General features: G+C 43.7%; 1 pseudogene; it reads left to right on the top strand.

Annotated features, from left to right (window-relative positions):
• Positions 1 to 8,734: 8,734 nt before the first annotated feature.
• On the top strand, positions 8,735 to 8,939 carry LOC144499383 (U2 spliceosomal RNA; annotated as a pseudogene).
• The last annotated feature ends 1,450 nt before the right edge of the window (positions 8,940 to 10,389 follow it).

Raw genomic sequence — 10,389 nt, 5'->3', positions numbered from 1 at the left:
GCAAGGTGAAGGAGGGGTGGCGGGGGGGGGGGGGGGGGGGGGGGGGGGGGGGGGGTGGGGGGGAGCGGGAGGGGGGGGGGGGGGGGCAACTCAAAGGAAGCAACTTCCAGATGGTCAGATTGAACTATACAGGTGTCAGTGCTGGAAGTTGCTAACCTGAATAACAGTGAACACTAAACCTTCACTCTTAATACAAAATCTGGATGATTATTTCCAAAGCACAATCCCCAGATAGATGTAGAAGATCAATACATTTTCCTTTTCTAAAATAGTCTAAATTAAATGACTTGAAAATTATCTAAAAAGAGAGAGAAACTGATATCAGGAAGGTTGGATACTAATTGAAACATGAAGGTATGTATAAACATAACATCCCTTGTCATTGATAAAAAAGAAACTCTCCAGACCCAGACTTGGCAATGGCTTAAGGAGCTCAGCTTCCTTTGCTTTTAGTTTAATTCAAGTAATTTTAGTATTTCTTGTGGGAGAAACATAGAAACATAGAAGATAGGAGCAGGAGGAGAACATTTGACCTTTCAAGCCTGCTCTGCCATTCATTACGATCAAGGCTGATCATCCAACTCAATCCTATAGAAAAGCCATATGAGTTTGATGTCGAGTATATGTGGAGGCGATGGCCTAGTGGTATTATCGCTAGACTATTAATCCAGGCAACTCAGTGAATGTTCTGGGGACTGGGGTTCAAATCCCGCCATGGCAGAAAATGATTGCAGAAGTTAAGATGGTATGGCTAAAGTTATAAGATGGCACCAGTCAATGGGTAGGTATAAATGGGCCACTTAGACATATCAGGTTTCCTGAGATAAAGGAAGGTGAGGTTGAAGCCAACTTGTCCAGATACCTTTTTCAGCATGGAGCCTGACTTACCCAGGAGCAGAGAGGATCCAGAAGGATAGAAAGCATCTTAACAAAGGTTCATCGCACTGATGTCTTACAAGTCTAAACACCATCCTTGCAAGGTCACAAGTTCCCCTACGCCAGTTCATGAATGAGGATGCTCAATATTTGGAAGCACTGACAGCTATAATTATTAATGGGTTAATTGCAATTGGTGCAATTTATGGCAATAATTCTGAGTCCCCACTCTCACTTATATTGGATTGGTGGCAGCACAGCACTGAACAGGTGTCACAATGCAAGTTGTTGGGTTGAGGCCGACCACTATTGAAGTGCCCTGGCCTCCAGGCTTGAGAATGGAACATGATGGGTGACATGTGCTGCTACTACAGTTCGATGGTTAATAATTAATTGTTAGTTTGTGGCTTGGTTCTCATTTCTTATTTCATAATTAGCAAGAAAGTTAATTCATTTAACTTGTGTGGAAACTAGTGAGAGGTTGGTCGTGTAAATTTTGATATAAATGAAACAGATTGATCAATTTAATGTGAGAAATTTAAATGGCAAAAACTCCTAGGCATAAACTGGCTGGTTAACTGCAGATCATTCCTTCACTCTGAGTTACTCTGAGAGAAAGGGTTAATGTTTGCCTGGTACCTCAATGATTATCCTCTTCAGGTTACTGATCTTAGTCTTTCCATCACAGGGAGTGTTAAGTCTTCATTTGAAATCAACTTAAGTTTGATACATTTTTTAACTTTTTCCCAGTTGTTGGAAATTTCTTTATTTCTTCAGTTTGCAACATCCCTGGAACATCCTGAACACCAAGGCTTCCACTGTGTTTATTGTTTTAAACCTTTTTATTAAAAATACATTTTTACTCCTCTGATGTGAGGATCATAGCTACAAACAGTAGCTTTCGTAGCAAAAGGCCTTCGTTTAGAATGAAGAGTTTCAAAAATCTCGCAGTAGCAGCAGGGAAAGCTTCCAATCCATTGAATTGTGAATGCAGGCAGATTACGTTTAGTAAGAAAAAAATTTAAAAATCGCAAAATGGAGAGCAAGATTATCAGCTAAGGTGTTCATATTGAGTGCAAGTATAGCTTATAGCGATAAGAATAACTGAATATAAACTAAACAGTGATAAGAATAACTGTATATAAACTAAAAACCAATAGGATTAAAACAAAAATCTGAAAAAAATGCATTTATCTTATCCTCTTTTAGTGCATAAAGTGTATTATTCCTTTAGCCCTGAGGGTAGAAATGTTCAATGTTTGTGTTAACCAACAGAAACCATGCTCAGTGCGGAAAGAGAAGGAAGGCACGGTGGCACAGTGGTTAGCACTGCTGCCTCACAGTACCTGGGACCCGAGTTTGATTCCCGGCTTGAGTCACTGCCTATGTGGAGTTTGCACACTCTTCCCATGTCTGCGTGGGTTTCCTCCAGGTGCTCCGGTTTCCTCCCAAAGTTGTGCAGGTTAGGTGGATTGACCATGCTAAATTGCCCCTCAGAGTCAGGGGGACTAGCTAGGGTAATTACATGGGGTTATGGGGATAGGGCATGGGTGGGATTGTGGTTGGTGCAAACTCCATGGGCCGAATGGCCTCCTTCTGCATTGTAGGATTCTATGGATTCTATGGAACCCCCTCCCCTAATGACTTTTAGTACTTGTAGGTCTCAGAGAGATATTCTCTTAGTCTATCAACCCAAAAAGTGACACTGTTTTATCAAAACGGACTTTGGTTATCTGTAAACAAAAATGAATATTTCACTAATAACACTTACTGATGTTCAAAATAATTTTTGTGTACAATGTTGTGAGATGTCTCAAATAGTAATGTTTGATACAAGTATGATGGGAGGTAGTTAACTCACTTAGCTAGTGCATGGTTCAGAATAATGCCAAAAGTATGAGTTTCATTCCTATTCTAAGGTAACCTTGGAACTTGTATCCTCACCCTGCCTCTGAGAGTGGAAAGCAATGGCAAACCACCATTGAGCATAACTGCTAAGGAAAAGTTCAGGAGACAAAGAGCCAAAGATCTGCCTTTGGGAAGAGTATACATACCATACCGTATAAATATGATATTTATTATGAATTATGCTGAATACCTTCCCAGACTCATTGGTGTCAGTCATGAACAGATTGAGGGGCTTACTGTTATGGGAGTAGGCCCATACCAGTCTTTATCTATTTCCATATCATGATCCAGGACTGTAACAGTTGTATAGCCTTGTGACCTAAACCAACACCTCTAATCTTTTGTATTTGCATTTCTTCAATATATCCAATGGTAGAGTGACTTAACACTAGGTGAAGTAGGGCTTGATTCAAAATATTAGTTTGTTTAATCCAAAGTAGGTGAGCATGCAGAGCAACAATTATGGCCAGATTCCCTTTGTTCAATTAACATGATCTATCTTTGCATTATTATATATCCACTTCAGTGAACCACTTGACTTCACCTTTTAAGCTGTGTAACTTCACTGTTCTCTAGCTTACATTCTAGTGCAGAGCCTTCTCCCTCTATAGACTCCTGTCTAAACTTTGACCTTTTTGCATATTTCACTAGTTCATAGCTTCTTCCTCCATTCCACTAAAGGGAATCCTCCAGCCTAACGTAACAATGAAAGCTGCTGAATTCAATTGAACAGGATTGTTCAGTGGCAACAAGTGTGAACAGCCATTAGACTGTCAAGCTATTTTGAATTCAGATGTCCCAATGTACTCCTACCAACCCTGTTAATGTAAAAATATTGTCACCTGACCCAATAACAACTCATCACATCTAGGATCCCCCCCTCCCTACCCGCCCCTAATCATGGAGGCACCATCTGAAATCCCAAATATTATTTATTTATTGTCACAAATAGGCTTACATTCACACTGCAATGAAGTTACTGTGAAAATCGCCTAATTGCCACACTGAGAGAGGATTTAGCATGGCCAATGTACTTGACCGGCATGTCTTTCAGACTGTGGGAAGAAACCGGAGCACCCGGAGGAAACCCACACAGACATGGGGAGAGCGTGCAGACTCCACACAGACTCAAGTCAGGAATCGAACCCAGGTCCCTGTCGCTGTAATGCAGAAGTGCTAACCCACTGTGCCACCGTGCCGCCCAGATGGGAGCAATTATGTTTGCGGGAGACAAGCAAAAGTAAAACATTCTCGCTGGGACTTTCCTGTCAGCAGTGAAGCATCAACATTGACTGCACACAAATAATCCAAATTTACCCTGCCTGTAGGCTACAATGGGAAATTTCTCCTCTTGCTACAGCAGGTCACGATTTGAGGACAGTGTGGTCTTCCAGCAAGACACAATGATAACACATGCCATTATTGTTTATTCGTCCTGGTGTCCCTTGAGAGATGAGGAGGAGGGATAGGGTGGTCAGTCTGCAGCTTACATGAAAGGTGAGATTTTAAAAAAAGAATAAAGATTGGAAATATTTTAAAACAATTACGACACATTTCAAAACTGTTAGAAATTTTGACTTTTGTAACAGTTTTTCAGGTCTGTCCCTCATGTATCAATGCAACCTGGCTCCTCCCCTCTCGTACTCTTCCCTGGCTCCTCCCCTCTCCTACTCTTCCCTGGCTCCTCCCCTCTCCTACTCTTCCCTGGCTCCTCTCCTCTCCTACTCTTCCCTGGCTCCTCTTTCGCCCACTTTTTCCTCTGTTCTCCCACCCCAACTGGCCCCTCAATCCTGCCAATGTCGGAAACAGCATTTATTGGGAGAGAATAACCCCAGGCTTTTTGTTGTGTTTCCCTCTCCCATTGGGTGTTTTTTCTAAGATCAGCGAGACTGAGGATCCGGGAGAATGGGGTGTTGGGGGGAAGAGGAAGGGGAGGCCAGAGAAACTGGGGAAGAAAAGCCAGCAGAACCTTGAAGAACATTATTGCCAATGGTATCAGCTTACAAATAACAAATCCTTGGATTTGATTGCTGATATTTTCATCTCCATGCTTTTCTCTAACTTAGCCCCTCCCCTGATTATAAGCCCTAATGTTTTGCATGTAAAAGTCTCTCCAAGTTGAAGAAATTCTTGAATTGATTATCTGCAACTTTAATAATTGGAGCAGTGCGATTTGAGGCACCACAATTTCCTTGTTGCAATGTCATTGTGCCCTTGCATCCCTGAATGGTGGCAAATTTCTCCATATTTGCCACTGTTGAGAAAGCAAAGCATAACCAATGTTAAAAGCTCCGTTGTTCTAAATTACAAAGGTCCGGGAAGAACCAAAGGGCAGGATTTAATGAAAAAGTCCTAAGTGCCGAACGAGCGGGAAAATCGGAGAGAATTATGCGCACGGGTAGTACTAGGGTGTTCAGTGGACATTGACAGGGTGCCCGGTGGGCAGTGCCAGCCTGGCATTGTCCAATGGGCACTGCTTGGCCTTGTCCCTGACCACCCGATGGCTGCAATGGCCTCCGGTTCCACCGGCCAGGCCATCACGTCTGGTCTCCGTCAATAGAGACCATCTGTGATTCTCACTGGGGAGAAACTCGACCAAAGAGGGAATAAGCACAAGTGAGCCTGGAGGATAGCTCACCCAATGACATTTAAATGATGTCATTAATATTGAAATCAGCTTTACGCCCTTTGAAGCTGATTTCGCCAGCAAAACAGTGCCGGTATAATCAGGAGAGGCGAGACGAGAGGCGAGGCGAGGTGCCGATCGACCAGTGTGGCAAGCCGGTAGGATCATGCCCGGAGTGTTTGGAAGGAGCAGGTCAAGAAATATGGATCGAGAGTCGATTCAGAGCTTTGCACGCACTGGAGTAAAAACTGAGGCAGGAGATTAGGACCCTGAAGTGGAATAAAGTAGCATAGTTAAAGGGTGTACCTGCATTTATTTAGTGTCTTTTACAATATTCAGACAGCTTAAAGTGCTTCACAGCCAATTATTTTTGAGTTGTATTTATGTTATACTGCAGGAAAATAGTCAATTTGCACATAGCAACACCCCACAAACTGCAACGGGATACATAACCTGATGACTTGTAGTAGTGACATTGGTTGAGGGAGTAATATTGTCAGGTCCCCTGTACTTCAAATTGGCTAGTGCCAAGGGATATTTTATGTTTAACTTCTTGTCTAAACTCCTGATACTCTGGATCTCGTGCTCAAGCAGTGGAGCAGTGCTTGAACTTACAACTGTCTGATTCAAATATAAAGGGTGGGATTCTTCAGCTGCACGTACCCAAAGGCTGGAAATTCCTGCCCCAGCTCAATGGACCTTTGAACGGTCCATTGAGTTTTCTGTCTCACCCGCTACGATTCCCGCGGCGGACGATTCAGGGGAATTTCAACCAAGGGAGCTATAACTGAGTCGAAAGAAATTCAGATTGTACAAGTTTACAGTTTGTCGAAACAAACAAAAGGAAAACGTACACTCATTTGGTTTGAGTAGATATTCTTTGTTCAGTTGATCCGATCGACAAACTACCAGCACCAAAAATTAATGGTTTGTGCATGGCCATACAGTCCAAATAATTTAAATTACCCTCTTCCTCTACTTCCTAACTTTAAAAATTGTGAGGTAGGAAACATGTTTACATTTTTGCCCTCAATATATTGGCCGGAATTTTCCAGCCCTTCACGCCCTGCTGCTGTTGCGAGGATGGAGAATTTGGCACGCAGCCAAATCTCCGTTCACTGTAGCGGGACCAGAAAATCCCACCGGCGTGAAGTGCTGGAAATTCCACCCCTTATTGTGCAGTAATTAATCTGGATCTGTGAACATTTTAACAAGATTTGTACTTACATAGCACTCTCACAACTCAGCATATCCCAAAGCACTTCATTGGCAATGACGCACTTTTGAAATAAAGGGCGAGGTTGAGCGAGACCGGAAATTCCCACCCGAGGTCAAAGAACATTTCTATTTTCCACCCCTCGCCTGCTCCAATTCTGTGGCGGACAGGGTGGTAGAATTCTGGCGATAGTCATTGTTGTAATGTAGGAAACACAGCAATTTATACATAGCAGGATCCCACACAAAGCAATGTGAAAATGGCCAAATAATCTGATTTAGTGAAGGCGGATGAGGGATAAATATCGGCCTGGAGATGGGGGAGAACTTGTCTGCTTTCCTAATAGTGCTGTGGGATCTTTTAAATCCACTTGAAAGTACAGAATGAGTTAATAAAACATGATAAGGTGTAGTTGAGCTATGGAAAAGATGCTTTCCTCAGGCTACATCACACTCAGGTTCCACCACACATTAAATGGAGCAGTAGAAAGCCAAGATTGAATGAGCTACTGGATTTCAACAGTGCTATGTATGGTAGACACTGAGCAGAGATCAAGGGCCAGATTTTCAGGAAGGAGATGAGCATCAAAGAGTCAGGAAGACAAACTCATCTCCATTAAAGAGGCCTTAATGTTTGCTGCCAGACTGGATAGGTGACTGCAAATAATATATATTTTACTGTATATTCTTAAAATATTCCTAAAGTACATGTTTCTTTTTTTTCCCTCACACATGAACACCATCTGATGCTTTCTGCGACTGTTGCTAAGTTTTGTTGTCCATATTGCCCTACCCAGCTTACCTATTTAGTTCTGTAAGAAGTCTCACAACACCAGGTTAAAGTCCAACAGGTTTATTTGGAATCAAGAGCTTTCGGAGCGCTGCTCCTTCACCTGACTTCTTACTGTGCCTGCCCCAGTCCGACGCCGGCATCTCCACATCATATTTAGTTCTGAAACTATGTACACAATGTCACATTTAACATTATGCTCACCTTTCCACTTTCCTAAAGGTATGGGATACTGATGCTTGGGCATTAGATAACACACTATAGTTAAATGGCAGCATCGGATAACATAGATGATGTGGTAGATATATCACCAATTTGAATCAGCCATGGTATGGGGCAGCCAATTGTGAATTGTTTTATTTGTTGTATGAGTGAATAGATGCTGATGGAATCCTGCGCCAATCATTCAATGAATCCTGGATCAACATTTACATCAATAATTATTAATGTGATTTCTCATTGCGTAAATTGTTATTTTACTTGAGACATTGGGTGGGATTTTCTGGTCGCGCTCGCCCCAAAACCGAAAAATTCCGCCCCAGGTCAACGACCTTTCCGTGGTCCGCCCGTCACCCACTCCGATTCCCGTGGTGGCTGGAACAGGAAAATTTGCCCCATTGGGTCGGATTCTCTAACCTCGCCCACGGCTGGGATTCTCCAGTCCCGCTGCAGTGAATGGAGATTTGGCTGAGCGCCAAACTCTTTGTTCTCGGTGGGAGCAGGGGCATGAGTGGCCAGAGAATTCCGGCCATTGCCCTATGGTTGGTAAAATGACCAATTTGTACCCATACCCATCAGGACAAAAATCTGACCGAGTAATTTGACAATGTCATTGTCTGGAGTGTGAAAATCTAGTGGCCTAGAACTATCATTTGGAGCCTGGAATGAGGCTTTAAAATCGCCATAAGACATTTATTTAACTTTAGGCCAATTAACTTGATTGGATTGTTTTTTTGAGGTTGGGTCTAATATTTGACTGCTGACACAAATCTCAGTGCAAATATTGATCAGCAGAGCATGCTGTTGAGAAAGCTTAGTGTAAGAGGATTTTATCTGAATGGATGTCTGTTATACAACACTCTTAATTTTCATTCCAATAGCAGTGAAAAGTTTGCGCCATCACCAAAAGTAAATTTTCTCCATATTTTACAGCATCAATGATAAGCAGAAAGTACAAAAGGAGTGGGAGAGAAGGGAACAAGTAGCCAGGCAGCAGCACCGAAAAGAGTTGGAAAGAGGAGGATACAGAGACATACAGTAGCATTGTCAGGAGACTAAAACCTCACTCTGTATTTTTATAATGTACATAGGACAGCTTCCCCGCTTCTCGGCCTTTTGGCTAAGATCAAGTGTAGTATCGGATCTGCACTTGGTTGAGGTCATTAGGTTACGCTGAGGCTTCATATGTTTCATATGAAGCAATTTTTAAAAGCGGCATCTCGGCCTTTTGGCTAAGATGCAAATGAGCCCAAGTCTTGGAGGAGGAACCTCCCCCTTCTCCAATCAGCTTGGCTCATGTAGATCGGGCCCAGGACAGGGTGGTTTAGTCGCCCGCCCTGTCTTGTCAGCCTGGATTGGAAATGTCTCAACTTGTTGAGACTCTGAATTGGATTTGATTTGATTGAATGGGAAAGTATATAAAAGAAAATATATAGGACAGCTTCTCGGCCTTTTGGCTAAGATCAAGTGTAGTATGGATCGCCTGCACTTGGTTGAGGTCATTAGGTTACGCTGAGGCTTCATATGTTTCATATGAAGCAATTTTTAAAAGCGGCATCTCGGCCTTTTGGCTAAGATGCAAATGAGCTCAAGTCTTGGAGGAGGATCCTCCCCCTTCTCCAATCAGCTTGACTCATGTAGATCAGGCCCAGGACAGGGTGGTTTTGGTCTCCCGTCCTGTCTTGTCAGCCTGGATCTGAAATGTCTCAACTTGTTGAGACTCTGAATTGGATTTGATTTGATTGAATTGGAAAAGTATAAAAAATATATATATATATATAGGACAGGCAGGTGGATACCTGCCTCATCAGCCTAGACCAGGAGAAGGCGTTTGACAGAATATCGCACAGCTACATGATGGATGTGCTCTCCAAAATGGGCTTTGGGGAAGGAATCCGCAATTGGATCCAACTGCTCTACACAGTCGTCAGTAGCACAGTTTCAATCAATGGGTGGGAATCAGATAGGTTTCAGATCAGGTCTGGAGTCAGGCAGGGCTGCCCTCTCTCCTCCATCCTTATTGTGTTGCATTGAACCCTTTGCCGAGGCCCTCAGAAGGGACCCAGGCATCAAAGGGGTTACAATCCCAGGCAGCGGAGGCACGCAGGTCAAAGCCTCCCTCTACATGGATGACATGGCTGTCTTCTGCTCAGACCCCTTGTCTGTTCGCAGGCTCATCCAGCTCTGTGAGCAGTTCGAGCGGGTCTTGGGAGCCAAAGTCAACCGGAGCAAGGGCAAGACTATGTTCTTTGGGAACTGGGCTGACAGATCCTTTGTCCTCTTCACCATCAGGGCAGACTACCTTAAGGTGCTGGGGATATGGTTTGGAGTGGCAGGGGCATGCGCCAAAAACTGGGAAGAGCGCATCGTCAAAGCCAGGCAAACATTGGGTTTGTGGGAGCAACGCTCTCTCTCTATCACCGGAAAAAACCTGGTCATCCGGTGCGAGGTACTGTCCGTGTTGTTGTCCGTGGCGCAGGTCTGGCCTATCCCCAAATCCTGCGCAGCAGCAGTGACCCAGGCCATCTTCAAATTTATCTGGAGATCAACGATGGATCGTGTCCGGAGGGAAGCGATGCACAAATCTCTAGAGAACGGAGGGAAAAACGTTCCCAACGCCGCCCTCATCCTGATGGCCACTTTTGTGTGTGGCTTCATCAAGCTGTGTGTAGATCCTCGGTACAGTAACAGCAAGTGCCACTACCTTTTGAGGTTCTACCTGTCCCAAGTATTGCGGAGGATGGGTCTGGCCACA

Source organism: Mustelus asterias, chromosome 9 (genome assembly GCF_964213995.1).
Source record: "Mustelus asterias chromosome 9, sMusAst1.hap1.1, whole genome shotgun sequence".
Classification (NCBI taxonomy): Eukaryota; Metazoa; Chordata; class Chondrichthyes; order Carcharhiniformes; family Triakidae; genus Mustelus; species Mustelus asterias.
Note: the sequence above shows the minus strand (reverse complement) of the source record. Positions and strands in the feature narration are given on the sequence as shown.